The 12065-nt window shown below is 48.9% G+C and overlaps 1 protein-coding gene across 5 annotated transcripts in view; it reads right to left on the bottom strand.

Annotated features, from left to right (window-relative positions):
- Positions 1-12065, bottom strand: part of SLC6A11 (solute carrier family 6 member 11) — a 193319-nt gene that overhangs the window by 154086 nt on the left and 27168 nt on the right. The gene's annotated exons all lie outside the window — the stretch shown is intronic.

Raw genomic sequence — 12065 nt, 5'->3', positions numbered from 1 at the left:
CCTTGCCTGCCACTCCAACCCGTCTCCCTCCGTTCCCTCTCAAGGACTGTGCACTGGCCACCCTGAACTTCTTTCTGTTCCTTTCCTGAGCCATGACCCCCCACTCCATCCTCTCTGTGTACCAGCCCACACGTTGCACAGGGACCACATCTTAGATATTTGCCTCTGTGTCTCCAGGACTTACCAGGGTGCCTGTAATCCAGCAGGTGTTTAATAAATGCATGTTGAAGTAACCTTAAGGCACATGGTTCCATAAAACACTAATGCAGTACTAAATGCTCTGGTGAGGCAGAAAAACAGAGAGGGTTCTGGTCCCAGCTCTGGGGCCTTGAGCAGGTTACGGCACCTCTCCAAGCCTCAGTGTGCACATCCAGAAAATGGGAATGAAAACATCTACTTCAAAGGGTTGTTGCAAAGGTTAAACAATTTAATATAAGTTGGCAGTTGCTGCAAAAGGAGTATTGTCATCTAAAGGGCAACCTGGAGACACACAGGGCTATTTTAGGTGACCACAAAGACAGAAGGTCAGCATTTAATGACTGAGGCCTAGGAAAGCTGGCAATCCTGCATGCACGGGGACAGTCCCGCACAACAATACTGCCCTGTTTTTCATGATTTCTAAACGTGCCACCAGACACTCGTGTGTGTGGGTTGCTTATAATTCTTAAGCCTAGAATCTGATTCTGCTTTACATATAACCTCAAAGTATATTTCACCTCATTTTAATATAAACTGAATTTTCCAGAAATGCAATTACCATATAAACTGAAGGTGGATGGTACTATCTTTTATTCAGTGCTTTACCAAATGGTATCCATCATTTCAGAAAATCATGTCACTACCGGCGATGCCACCAGTGGAACCTGAGTAGCCAGTGCCATTCCCTTCTATCAGTCCATGTTCGTAGCCATGGCATTCACGGAGATTCTATAATAATGTAGGTGCTAGCTCTTATTTCAAGATGTAAAACGTAGAGGAAAAGTACGGACAACATTTGGCTCTCCCATCTCGCAGCCAAATGCAATCACTCCAGGGTGGTGCTGGTACCCGTCGACTAGACTATGTTTGTGTCTGAGTCTTTACATGTTGAAACACATGTTGTTTTATTATAAGTTGCTTCCTTTCTGCTTTTCCTTTAAAATACAGCTGGGGTATTATATAGATTTTCTCAGACTTACCTGTGCTGCTAGATTATTTATGACTTGCATTTCCAGGTGGTAAAGGCAGTTTTACAATCCTCATCATCAACAGGGGTGCTGGGTCTATAAACGGGGCTCGTAAAGGCTGTGGTGCCAGTGCTGGCACAGAGTCAGCACCGGTTTCCTGGTGTCAATACGGTAACTGTCAGAGCACCGGGCCAGTCATAACTGTGACACAACATACTTGTGATTCAGGACCACAGCAGTGTCTGGCTTCTGCAGAGTGAGTTACCATCTGCTCCAATGTTCTCACTGGAGGGGTCTCGTTTATTACCCACGGGGGGCTGTCAAACAGGAAGGAAGGCAGCTGCTGCCCAGCACAGAGTGCAATGTGAGGCCTGTCGGGGACCCCTCCACTCTCCTCAAATACACCCCTGCTCAAGAACTCTCAGTGGTTCCCCATTGCCCACCTGCCCACGGGACCTAGTCTAGCCCGACCCTGGAGTCTGGCCCAGCCTATCGCTTCCAACCTCCACAGCCACGCTTGATGGTCCCTTTCCTTACCCCTCCTCCTCCACATGGCCATCCTTCAGCACGAAGCTCACATCCCACCTCTCCCAGGAGGACTTTCCAGACCGCTCTGGGCCACAGCAACTTCTTTATCCAAACTCTGTACCAGCACTGACCGAGCCATCATTTGACGGTTCATCTATACTACAAAATGCTGTTAATTATCTTCAAGTGAGTGAATCCAGTCTTACTGCCCCACTAGACTGAAAACTCTTTTAAGCTGGAGAATGGGTTTATAGAAATTACAAGCCATAAAATAAAAACAACAGCGATTTGTGTGTTTACTGTGTGATAAGCAGATAATTTAAAGGCATCACCTCACTTAAGCTTCACAGCCACCCGACGAGATGGATGCTCTTACTGCCCCCAGGGAAGGCCGAGGAAACAGCTCAGAGGCAAAGAAAGGCCCACCCCCAGGGTCATGCTGGAGGCGGAGCTGTGATGCAAACCCCTGTCCGCCGGGCTCTGCTCTCTCCCACCCTCCCACCAGCGGCGGGCCCGTGGTGAGCACTCGGGCCGGTGGGCGGCTGACGGTTCCCTTACTGAGGGCTCTGCATTCACCAGTGGGAAGAACAGTGGTTGGGGATCGGGATCCACCCTGGCAGACCTGGGTTCGAATCCTGCCTCTGCTAGCCACGTGACCCATGCCCATCACCTACGCCTCCGGGACTTCACTTATAAAGTGGGCGTGCTGACCCCCACCTGACCGTCTGTGTAAAGTTAAATTAGACAATGAACAGAGAGGGCCGAGCCCAATGTCAGGCACACAGTAGGTGCTCTGTAAAAGGCATTTCCTTCGCTTGGGGGAGGACCCAAGCTTTGAACCTGGGCAGCCCGACTCCTTAGCTTCTGTGCCCCCTGCTCATCTCCCTGCACCCCCTCGACCTGCAGTCACCCTCCATTTGCTCCTCATCCCCAGAGAGGGTCGTGCACCTACAGCTGCACACAGATCACACGCAATTGCCATCCACCCTGCCTCGTTTTCCACTTCTCTCCCCCGAGAAGGGTTTTCCCTCTGCTGTTTCTTTAGCCACAGGGAGGGCGGAGGGGGGGAAGAGAGCTTGGTTGTGTGACCGCCCGGAAATGCTTTAGAACTTTCACCTCAATCAATCAAACAGGTCCTAGCATGTGACAGGCATCACACACTTGTTGGCTGATTGAATCAACAAGCGATAGTTCCCAGCACCTACCATGTGGGTTACCCTGGGGACAGAGAAATGCACAAGGGCCCCCGACAAGCCATGGATGCTCTGTCAACATATACAAAGAGGAAGAAGGAGGGAAGGAAAAAGAGAGGAGGGAGGAAAAAGGATGTAAGCTAGCTTTTTGGCCTTTGTACGTGGTTCCTTTTACCTGGAATCTCCTTTCTTCTCTGCCTTTGGGTAATTAATAACCATCTGTACCTCCCCAGCCAGCGTGGATCCCACTGCTTCCTGGGGCCGCATTTATCCCCAGCACAGGGATATTTTGTAACTGCCTGTTTACTTGTCTTCTAAACTCTAGCCTCTAAACTTGTTTAGAGTTGATATCTGTGGTCCTGGGCACAGGACATGGTACACAGGACATGTTTAATAAATATTTGCCCTACAGGGTAAGAAATCACTCTGGGCCCACAAGCCCAGCAGTCATGAGACAACGAGAGGCAAACTCAGGACAGCTGGACGCTGCCAAGGCGAGAGCCATCAGGGGAGTGAAGAGAAGGCCGAGAAGGATGAGGGTGGGAGGGGCCCCTGAAGGCTTCCTGGAGGAGAAGAGACAGCAGGAGGGTGAGGAAGCAAGAGCTGGAAGGGGGCAAAGTTCCCCCCGGTCACCCTGCTCATCTGGCGAGTGAACATGGAGGAGGGAGCGCTGGTGGAAAGTGGGGACAGGGAGGCGGGTCTGAGGGAACGGGTGTTTGGGGTGAAGGAGACTTACCTCTTTCATCCAATCCTAACACTTCCCAAATGTCAGGACCGGACTTGAGCTGGGCCTTCAACCATAAGCATCTGGGCATGAGGAGAGAGATGGTGGGGGGCCCAGCCTGGCTGGAAGCAGGAGGTGGGAAGGGAAAGTAGATAAAGATTTTTGGGGCAGATAAGACTGGTGATTCTGGCAGAGGTTTCACACCCTGTCACCTTCCTAACAAAATGATCTCCCATAGGGAAGGAAAGCCCCATGAATCAAGCGCTTCCATTAGCATTTTCAATGACTGGAAAAACTGTAAATATCTTGAATCCAATAAGTCATGGAAGAGTTTATGAGGTCATGAAAGATTTATTCAATGGAATTTAAAAATCGTCTTTTGGCAAAATGGGGGCAGCGGGAATGCTTTGTGACGAAAAAGGCAAAACAGTCAATTCTATCATGTTATGATTAAATGAGGTACAAACTATGGTTATACGAAACGTGTATAAGGATTGGAGGGCAGCAGGGAAGCGATTTGGGGGGACCATTTTTCACTTTGAAATAGCTATTGTTACAATATTGTTTGGGCAATTTTTAAGACTCAGAGTAGGTGCTATAGATGCTGGGAAGCTATGGTAGAGTTCTGAGGGAACAGGTGCACAACGAAAGCCATGGTTAAGAAAGCAGAGTCTGGCAGTGGTCAACACGCAGCCTGGGTCTGGGTGGCCTGCTGTGCCAACATCCAGGGGTGAGGTGGGGGGCACGTGGATGAAGGTGCTGGGAAGGCTCTGCTAGGTGGCTAGGCTACAGTCCCAGTTATTCAAGCAAACACTCATCTGGGTGTTGCTGTGAAGGTGTTTTATAGATGTGATTAAAGTCCATAATCAGTTGACTTTAAGTAAGGGAGATTATTCTAGATGATCTGGGTAGGCTGATTCAATCGGTTCAAAGGCCTTAAGAGCAGAACCAAGGTTTCCCTAATGGAGAACTCCCGCCTGTGGGCAGCGTCATCGTTTCCTGCAGAGAGCTGCAGCCCACCCTCTGGACGCCAGACTTGCCCAGGCAGCCCTCACAACCACCAGTTCCTCAACGGAATCTCTGAATACGTATCTCCTGGTTCTGCTGCTCTGGTTGAATGCTGACAGACAAAGATGGCCACAGGGGTGGGGAGCAGGGGGGATCTGCAGACACCCTGGTGGGAGACAAGCGCAGTGGAGTGACGGACGCCTCCACAACACGCCAGTCCCCTGCTTAGCCCCCGGCCTGCATTCTGCACAGGCTCACACCATCCCTCACTGCTCCCCCAGATGCCTCTTTGGGCCTTTGCCTGTCACTGTTCCCACCACATCTGTCAGAGCCAGCCCACACGTCACCTGCCCGGAGCCTCCTGGACATGCTGACCCCTCCCACCCCACCCCCGGCATGCTCTGGCTGCCAGGCCCCCAGGACTCAAAGGTTCTCTCCCTAGTGACACCAGCGCAGCCCCCAACTGTCACTGCACCTGTCACGCTACCCTTGAAAGAAGGGGAAACTGAGGCTCAGGGAAATGGAGTAACGTGAACAGCCAGAGAAGGTGGTGGTGGCCGCACTAACTCACGCAGCTGGCGAGTTGCGGGGCAGGACTCTGGACACCAAACGTCGGCTCATTCCATTCTTCATCACTAGCTCTGTCTTCAGCTTCTTTGCCCAATTCTGGAGGGCAGGGTACATAGCTAGCAATTCTTTTAAACGCCCCCTTGCAGTGCTCAGCCTGGTGCTAATATTCAGGAGGCATAACATAAATACTTCTGCCCGTTTCTGGTTCAGTCCATGACACCTCACTTGGTCTCATGTGGAATGCAAAGCCGACTTGACTCCTTGACGCTGCCATGCGGGAGGGCGGCTCGTTTCCCAGGGAGACGGGCGCACGTGGATGGGCTGCGGGCAGGGCCAGGCTCCCCGGGGTGCTCCGGAAGGGTTAACAGCACCCACTCCCCTTGGGCCCCCCTCTGTGCTCCGAGGGTTTTCTCAGGAGGCGGCCAGCCCCGCGGGACCCCTCCCACCCAGAAACCACTCAGACTTTGGGGGGCCTTTGTGCTTTAATAAAGACGGTATTACTGAGTCGCAAAGCTTCCCTCCTTTCCAACCCTCCTCGCTGCCAGGGTTCCCGCTAAAGGTGAAGCGCTGTCATTCAAGGCCAAAGAAAGGGCTGAATCAAGACGCTAAACTCTTTTGACTTAATGTTACAATCTACGGCTCTCCCCGGACCAGTTGTGTGAGAAGTGCTCCTAACTTTGCACAAAGGCCCCTCAGCAGTGGCTTGGGGTGTCCTCGGGCTCTGGGGGCGGAGGGCAGGGGATCTCCCTGCGGGGCTCTCTGCATGCATCTCATGAACGCTCTAGTTTCCTCTCTGAATGCAGACAGCAGCCGGGCGCTGGAAGAGCCCCACCACCAACGCCGTCCCCGCTTGCTTCGGGCTGCAACAAAGGCCACTTGAGGGCCGAGAGACAGCACTGCCCAGTTCCTTTCCTGGGCCTGTTCTCTCCCCTTTCACACATCTTCCCCTTTTATTCCCCCCTGCCCCCTTTACTCCTGCTTTATGCCTCATTGAATCCATTAGCCACTTTACAAGGTGCTCCTGAAGAATAAGTTTTCTGTGGGGGGCTCCTGATGGTTTCCCTGCTGGCAGCTCCAAACCCCCTTGGTGGTAGTGGGAGGGAGGGAGAAAAAGGCACACACTCGAGGGAGGAGCCACTGATGGCCCCTCCAGGCTGCATCTCCATCTGGCAGGTCTGGGATAAGCTGGCTGGAGCAGGCACCCTCACCTGCCAAGAGGCCCCACCCTGCTCCTCCCTGCTCCCGAAGGGGTGTGATCCCTCATGGTCTTAGGGCAAGCAGCTTAAGCCCTGTGAGCCTTTGTCTTCTCATCTGTAAAATGGGGATAGCAATCGTACCTTTCTCATAGGGCTGTTGTAAGGGCTCAGTGGGTTAATGTAGCAAGCGCCTTAGAACAGGGCCTGGATCAAAGTGCCACTGAAACATCTGCTTTACCATTACCATCATGCAGAGGACGCGGGCTGTTTAAGAGCCCTTGCACAAATATAACAGAAACAGACTGTGGTTATCAGTGGGAAGACAGGTGAAGGGGATTAAGAGGTACAAACTACTAGGTATAAAATAAATAAGTTACAAGGATGTAAGTACAGCACAGGGAATATAGCCAATATTTCCCAATAACTTTATATGGAGTATAATCTATAAAAATATTGAATCACTATGTTGTACACCTGAAACTAATATTGTAAGTCAACTACACTTTAATAAAAGAAAGAGTCCTTGTACTACCTCCAACTCCTCTACTTGTTGGTGAATGAAGGAAGGAAAAGAAAAAAAAAACCAATTCAAGGCTATTTGCAGCTGTTTCTGTGTGAGTGTGTCTGTCTGTGTGTGTTTTCTTTTTTCCTGCCTTGGTGTCCTGGAGCTCTGAAAAGAATAAAAACAGTGGCCTAAAGCAGTGAAAAGGCAGGATTCTTCTTAAAATCCCAGCTAATCCTGCAGCTTCCTTTAAAGTGGCACTAGGAGGAGGCAGGGAAGGGGCCAGAACTTTTTGTAGCACCCTCCCCTCCCAACCACTGCTCCTGGAGACCAGGAAACGAGGGGGAAAAATCCATAAATCATCCTCTGAGAGGAGGACAGAAGAAGGAACCGGCAGGGGGACAGAGCAAAGAACAGGAGACAGCTGGGCAGGGAGTGCGGGCGGCATGAGGGGGCACCTGACTATCTGGTGGGCAGGGAGGGCTGCCTGCAGAGGGCAGAGCATCTAGGCAAGAGCTGGGCAAGTCACCCCATTCAAAACTCAAAAAAGAGAAAGGTCTTAAACTCCTGTGCAGCATCAGGTCCCACAGAGGGAGGATGCCACACCAAAAGGTGTCTCTGATCGGACACTTCTCTCCATCCCGCTGCACCTTCCCCCTGGTCACCCGCTACCAGAGCTCCCCAGCCTCTCCACTCCCACCCGTCCATCGTCAACGAGTAGCCAGAGCCAGCTTTTAAGGATGAAAGTCAGATCATGCTACCCCTGCTTAAAAATTTTCAGTGGCTCACCACTGCCCTTAGAATAAAATCCCCGACACTTCACCGTGGCTGTTAGTCTGTCCCCTGCCCCATCACATGCTAACATCGACTCCATCTGGCCCCCACCTTTACTTTGCCTCTCAAATTCACCAAGTCCTTCCCACTTGAGAATTTCATCTGTGCTGCTCACCAGGCCAATCCCTTCCCATCCTTCCCATCACAGATGGGGGCCTCCCTCAGGGAGGCTTTCCTGACCCCCCTGAGAAGGTCTCCTGCCCTAATTTTTCCCCCTCAAGGCCCCCGTCCTCTGCCCACAGCGTTTCTATAGCTGCTCGTTCTCCATCTCCCCCACCAACAGTCAGCTTCACAGTCTGATTCGCTCACCACTGAAAAGAGCCCCCAGCCTGGTACCTGGCACACAGTAGGTGAGCAATAAACATTTAATGAATGAATAGAAGAATCAATGAGTAACATCCATAGCAAGTGAGCATTTGGATACAAGAACCAGAACATTTAGGAGCTGGAAAGGCTGGGGTGAGATTTTAAGAATCCTTCAGAAAAGCTCTCCATTGCAAACCATCACTGTAGCTTTTCAGTATCTGAAGTGGTCCACGTTTTGGGTGACAGCAATTTAGGTGTTAGTTTCTTGTTACATGGCAAATAGTTTGCATTAATTAGTTTAATAGATGAGAGATCCATGAACATTTTCTGTGAAGGGCCAGAAAGTGAATATTTTAGCCTTTGTGGGTCACACAAACTCTGTTGCAACTACTCAGCTCTGCCATTGTAGTAGCACAAAAGCAGCTGAAGGCAACACAGAAAGATATGGATGTGGCTGTGTTCCAACAAAACTTTATTTACAAAAGCAGGCCATAGGTGAAATCTGGCCAAAGGCCAATGCTGACCGATCCCTGGGTCAGACTAAGGCCTAGCAAAGCCACAAGAGAAGGACACATAGTAAGGACCGGTTTTTTCAGTCTTCAACGAATATGCATAGCAGGTACTAGGAGATCACCATTCCCTAACGTTGCTTCCATGCTGTAGTATGACAACATAGAATAAAGACAGGAGCACCTTGAATTTATTTGAAATTATTGTTTCATAGAATATAAAGGATTTCAGTTGTGTCATTCTGCATGTCAGCAATATGTTTGTGCAAATGGGAAATTCTAAGAGCAATTTTCACTCTGGAGGTCCTGGGGAGCTATTGTTGAATGTCTAGGTGGGTGGGTGGGTGAGTGGATGGATGGACAATAAAAATGGAGAAGACAGGATGTTTTCTAGGGTGATTACAAAGTAGACTTGGTCAACAACTGGAGAGGTTAGGTGAGAGGTTGTCAAAACAAGTTAGTGGTTTGAGGCCTATGAGACCAGAGGGAGGACCTGGTGGCGGCGATGGGCAAGATGGATTTGGTGGACAAATAAAAAAAACAAGGAAAGAGCAAAGACAGTCTTTTCAACAAATGGACATCCACATGCAAAAATGAATCGAGACACACACCTTACACCCTTCACAAAAATTAAAACGGGTCATAGATCTAAATGCACAACTATTAAACTCCTAGAAGATAACATAAGGGAAAACCTAGGTGACTTTGGGTATGGCAAAGACTTTTAGATAAAATACAACACCAAAAGCACTATCTATGAAAGAGCTAGTTGATAGGCTGGACTTCATTAAAAACTTCTGTTCTGCAAAAGACAATGCCAAAAAAATGTGAAAACAAGCCACAGACCAGGAGAAAATATTTTCAAAAGATCCATCTGATAAAGGACTGTTATCCAAAGTACACAAAGAGCTCTTAAAACTCAACAATAAGAAAACAAACAACCGATTACAAAATGGGTCAAAGACCTTAACATACACCTCACCAAAGAGATACAGACAGTAAATAAGCATATGAAAAGATGCTCCACATCACCTGTCATCAGGGAAATGCAAATTAAAACAATAAAGAGATACCACTACATATCTATTAGGATGGCACAAATCCAAAACACCAACGATGCCAAATGCTGGCAAGGATGCAGATAACAGGCATTCTCTCATACTGCTGGTGGGAATGCAAGATGGTACAGCCAGTTTGGAAGATAGTTCAGTGGTTTCATACAAAACTAAACATGCTCTTACCATAAGAACCAGCGGTCATGCTCCTTGGTATTAATACAAAGGAGTTGAAAACATATGCCCATACAAATGCTTGTACGCGAATGTTCATAGCAGCTTTACTCTTTTTTTTTTTTTTTTTTTTTTTAAATTTATTTATTTACTTATTTTTGGCTGTGTTGGGTCTTCGTTTCTGTGCGAGGGCTTTCTCTAGTTGTGGCAAGCGGGGGCCACTCTTCATTGCGGTGCGCAGGCCTCTCACCATCGTGGCCTCTTTTGTTGTGGAGCACAGACTCCAGACGCGCAGGCTCAGCAATCGTGGCTCACGGGCCCAGTTGCTCCGCGGCATGTGGGATCTTCCCATACCAGGGCTCGAACCCGTGTGCCCTGCATTGGCAGGCAGATTCTCAACCACTGCGCCACCAGGGAAGCCCAGCAGCTTTACTCTTAATTGTCAAACTTGGAAGTACCCAAGATGTCCATCCATAGGTGAATGGATCAACAAACTGTGGTACATTCAGACAATGGAACATTACTCAGTGGTAAAAAGAAATGAGCGGGGCTTCCCTGGTGGCGCAGTGGTTGAGAATCTGCCTGCTAATGCAGGGGACATGGGTTCGAGCCCTGGCCTGGGAAGATCCCACATGCCGCGGAGCAACTAGGCCCGTGAGCCACAACTACTGAGCCTGCGTGTCTGGAGCCTGTGCTCCGCAACAAGAGAGGCCACGATAGTGAGAGGCCCACGCATCGCGATGAGGAGTGGCCCCAGCTTGCCGCAGCTAGAGGAAGCCCTCGCACAGAAACGAAGACCCAACACAGCCAAAAATAAATAAATAAATAATAATTAAAGGTGCTAATAATTAAAAAAAGAAAAAAAAATGAGCTATAAAGCCATGAAAAGACATGGAGGAAACTTAAATGCACATTACTAAGTGAAAGAAGTCAACCTAAAAAAGCTACATACGGTATAATTCCAATGATATGGCATTCTGGAAAAGTCAAAACTATGGAGACAGCAAAAGGCTGTTTTTTTTTTTTTTTTGTGGTTGCCAGGGATGGGGACGGGGGGAGATGAACAGGTAGTGCCCAGAGGGTTTTTAGGGCAACGGGACTATTCTATATGATACTATAATGGTGGATCCATGTCATTATACATTTGTCCAAACCCATGGAATGTACAACACCAAGAGTGAACCCTAGTGTAAATTATGGACTTTGGGAGATTATGATGTGTTTAAGTAGGTTCATGAGTTGTAACAAATGTACCACTCTGGCGGGGGATATTGATTATGGGGGAGGTTATACAGTGTTGGGGGCAGGGAGTGTATGAGAAATCCCTGTACTTTCTGCTTCATTTTGCTGTGAACCTAAAACTACTCTAAAAAATAAAATCTTTAAAAACAAAAAAACAAGGACACAAGAAAATCACAAAGATGTCTCCATGTCTTAGCCACTTGATTTCAATTGTCAATTGAAAGTGATTATCATCCAGAAGATGACCAGTTATACATAGCCTGGAAGTTTCCTCCTGAAGAAAGCAAGTGTTTCAGAATCCTATATTTTCTCAGGACTTAAGATACAACTGAGAAACGTTCTTATTTATTTTGTTAATCCACACTTCTGAGAATTTCCAATATTGTCCAGAGAGAGAAGAAAAATAACCGTGTAGAACTAAAACCAGGGCAAGAAAATAAATGGCTTACTAAGCCCCTGCCACGCGCTCAGAAATCGGATCCATGTGTCCTCTTTGAACCTGGACATGAACCCACAGCTGGAGGTATTAGAACAGATGAGGACCAGGCCTAGGGAAGGCAGACAGATCTGGATTTGGATCTCAGCTCTGCTCTTTCCAAGCGGGGTGGTCTTAGGCAAATCTTGTGGCCTCTCTGGGTCTCCACTTTCTTATTTGTATAATAGGGTTTGAACTTAAACCCTCCCAGCTCGGACAAGCTATATTCTAACATTCCAGAGCCAGTTCTCCGCCATTAGAACCCCCAAGTTCACAGGACCTGATTCTCTAACTGTTCCCCAGTGTGTCCCAGCACCTCGCAGGGAGCCCCTGCACAGGCAGGATTCATCCGTTCCTCAACTGTTTACTAAGCAACAGTCACGTGCCACTTGCTATGTACTGAAGCTGGAACCCAGCTACTCTCTCTCCAGCCAGAGCAGCTTCTTCTGAGAGTTCATGTTGCTCGCCCTGACACCGGGAGACCCTGCATGCGGGCCTCTGTGATGTCAGAAGGATGAAAAGCACTGAGGAAGGCGCAGGAGGAGATGGAGTGAAGGTCACATACAGCGATTGCCCTCGGTGG

Source organism: Balaenoptera physalus, assembly GCF_965194825.1.
Source record: "Balaenoptera physalus genome assembly, chromosome: 11".
Lineage (NCBI taxonomy): Eukaryota > Metazoa > Chordata > Mammalia > Artiodactyla > Balaenopteridae > Balaenoptera > Balaenoptera physalus.
This window is presented reverse-complemented; position numbering and strand designations above follow the sequence as displayed.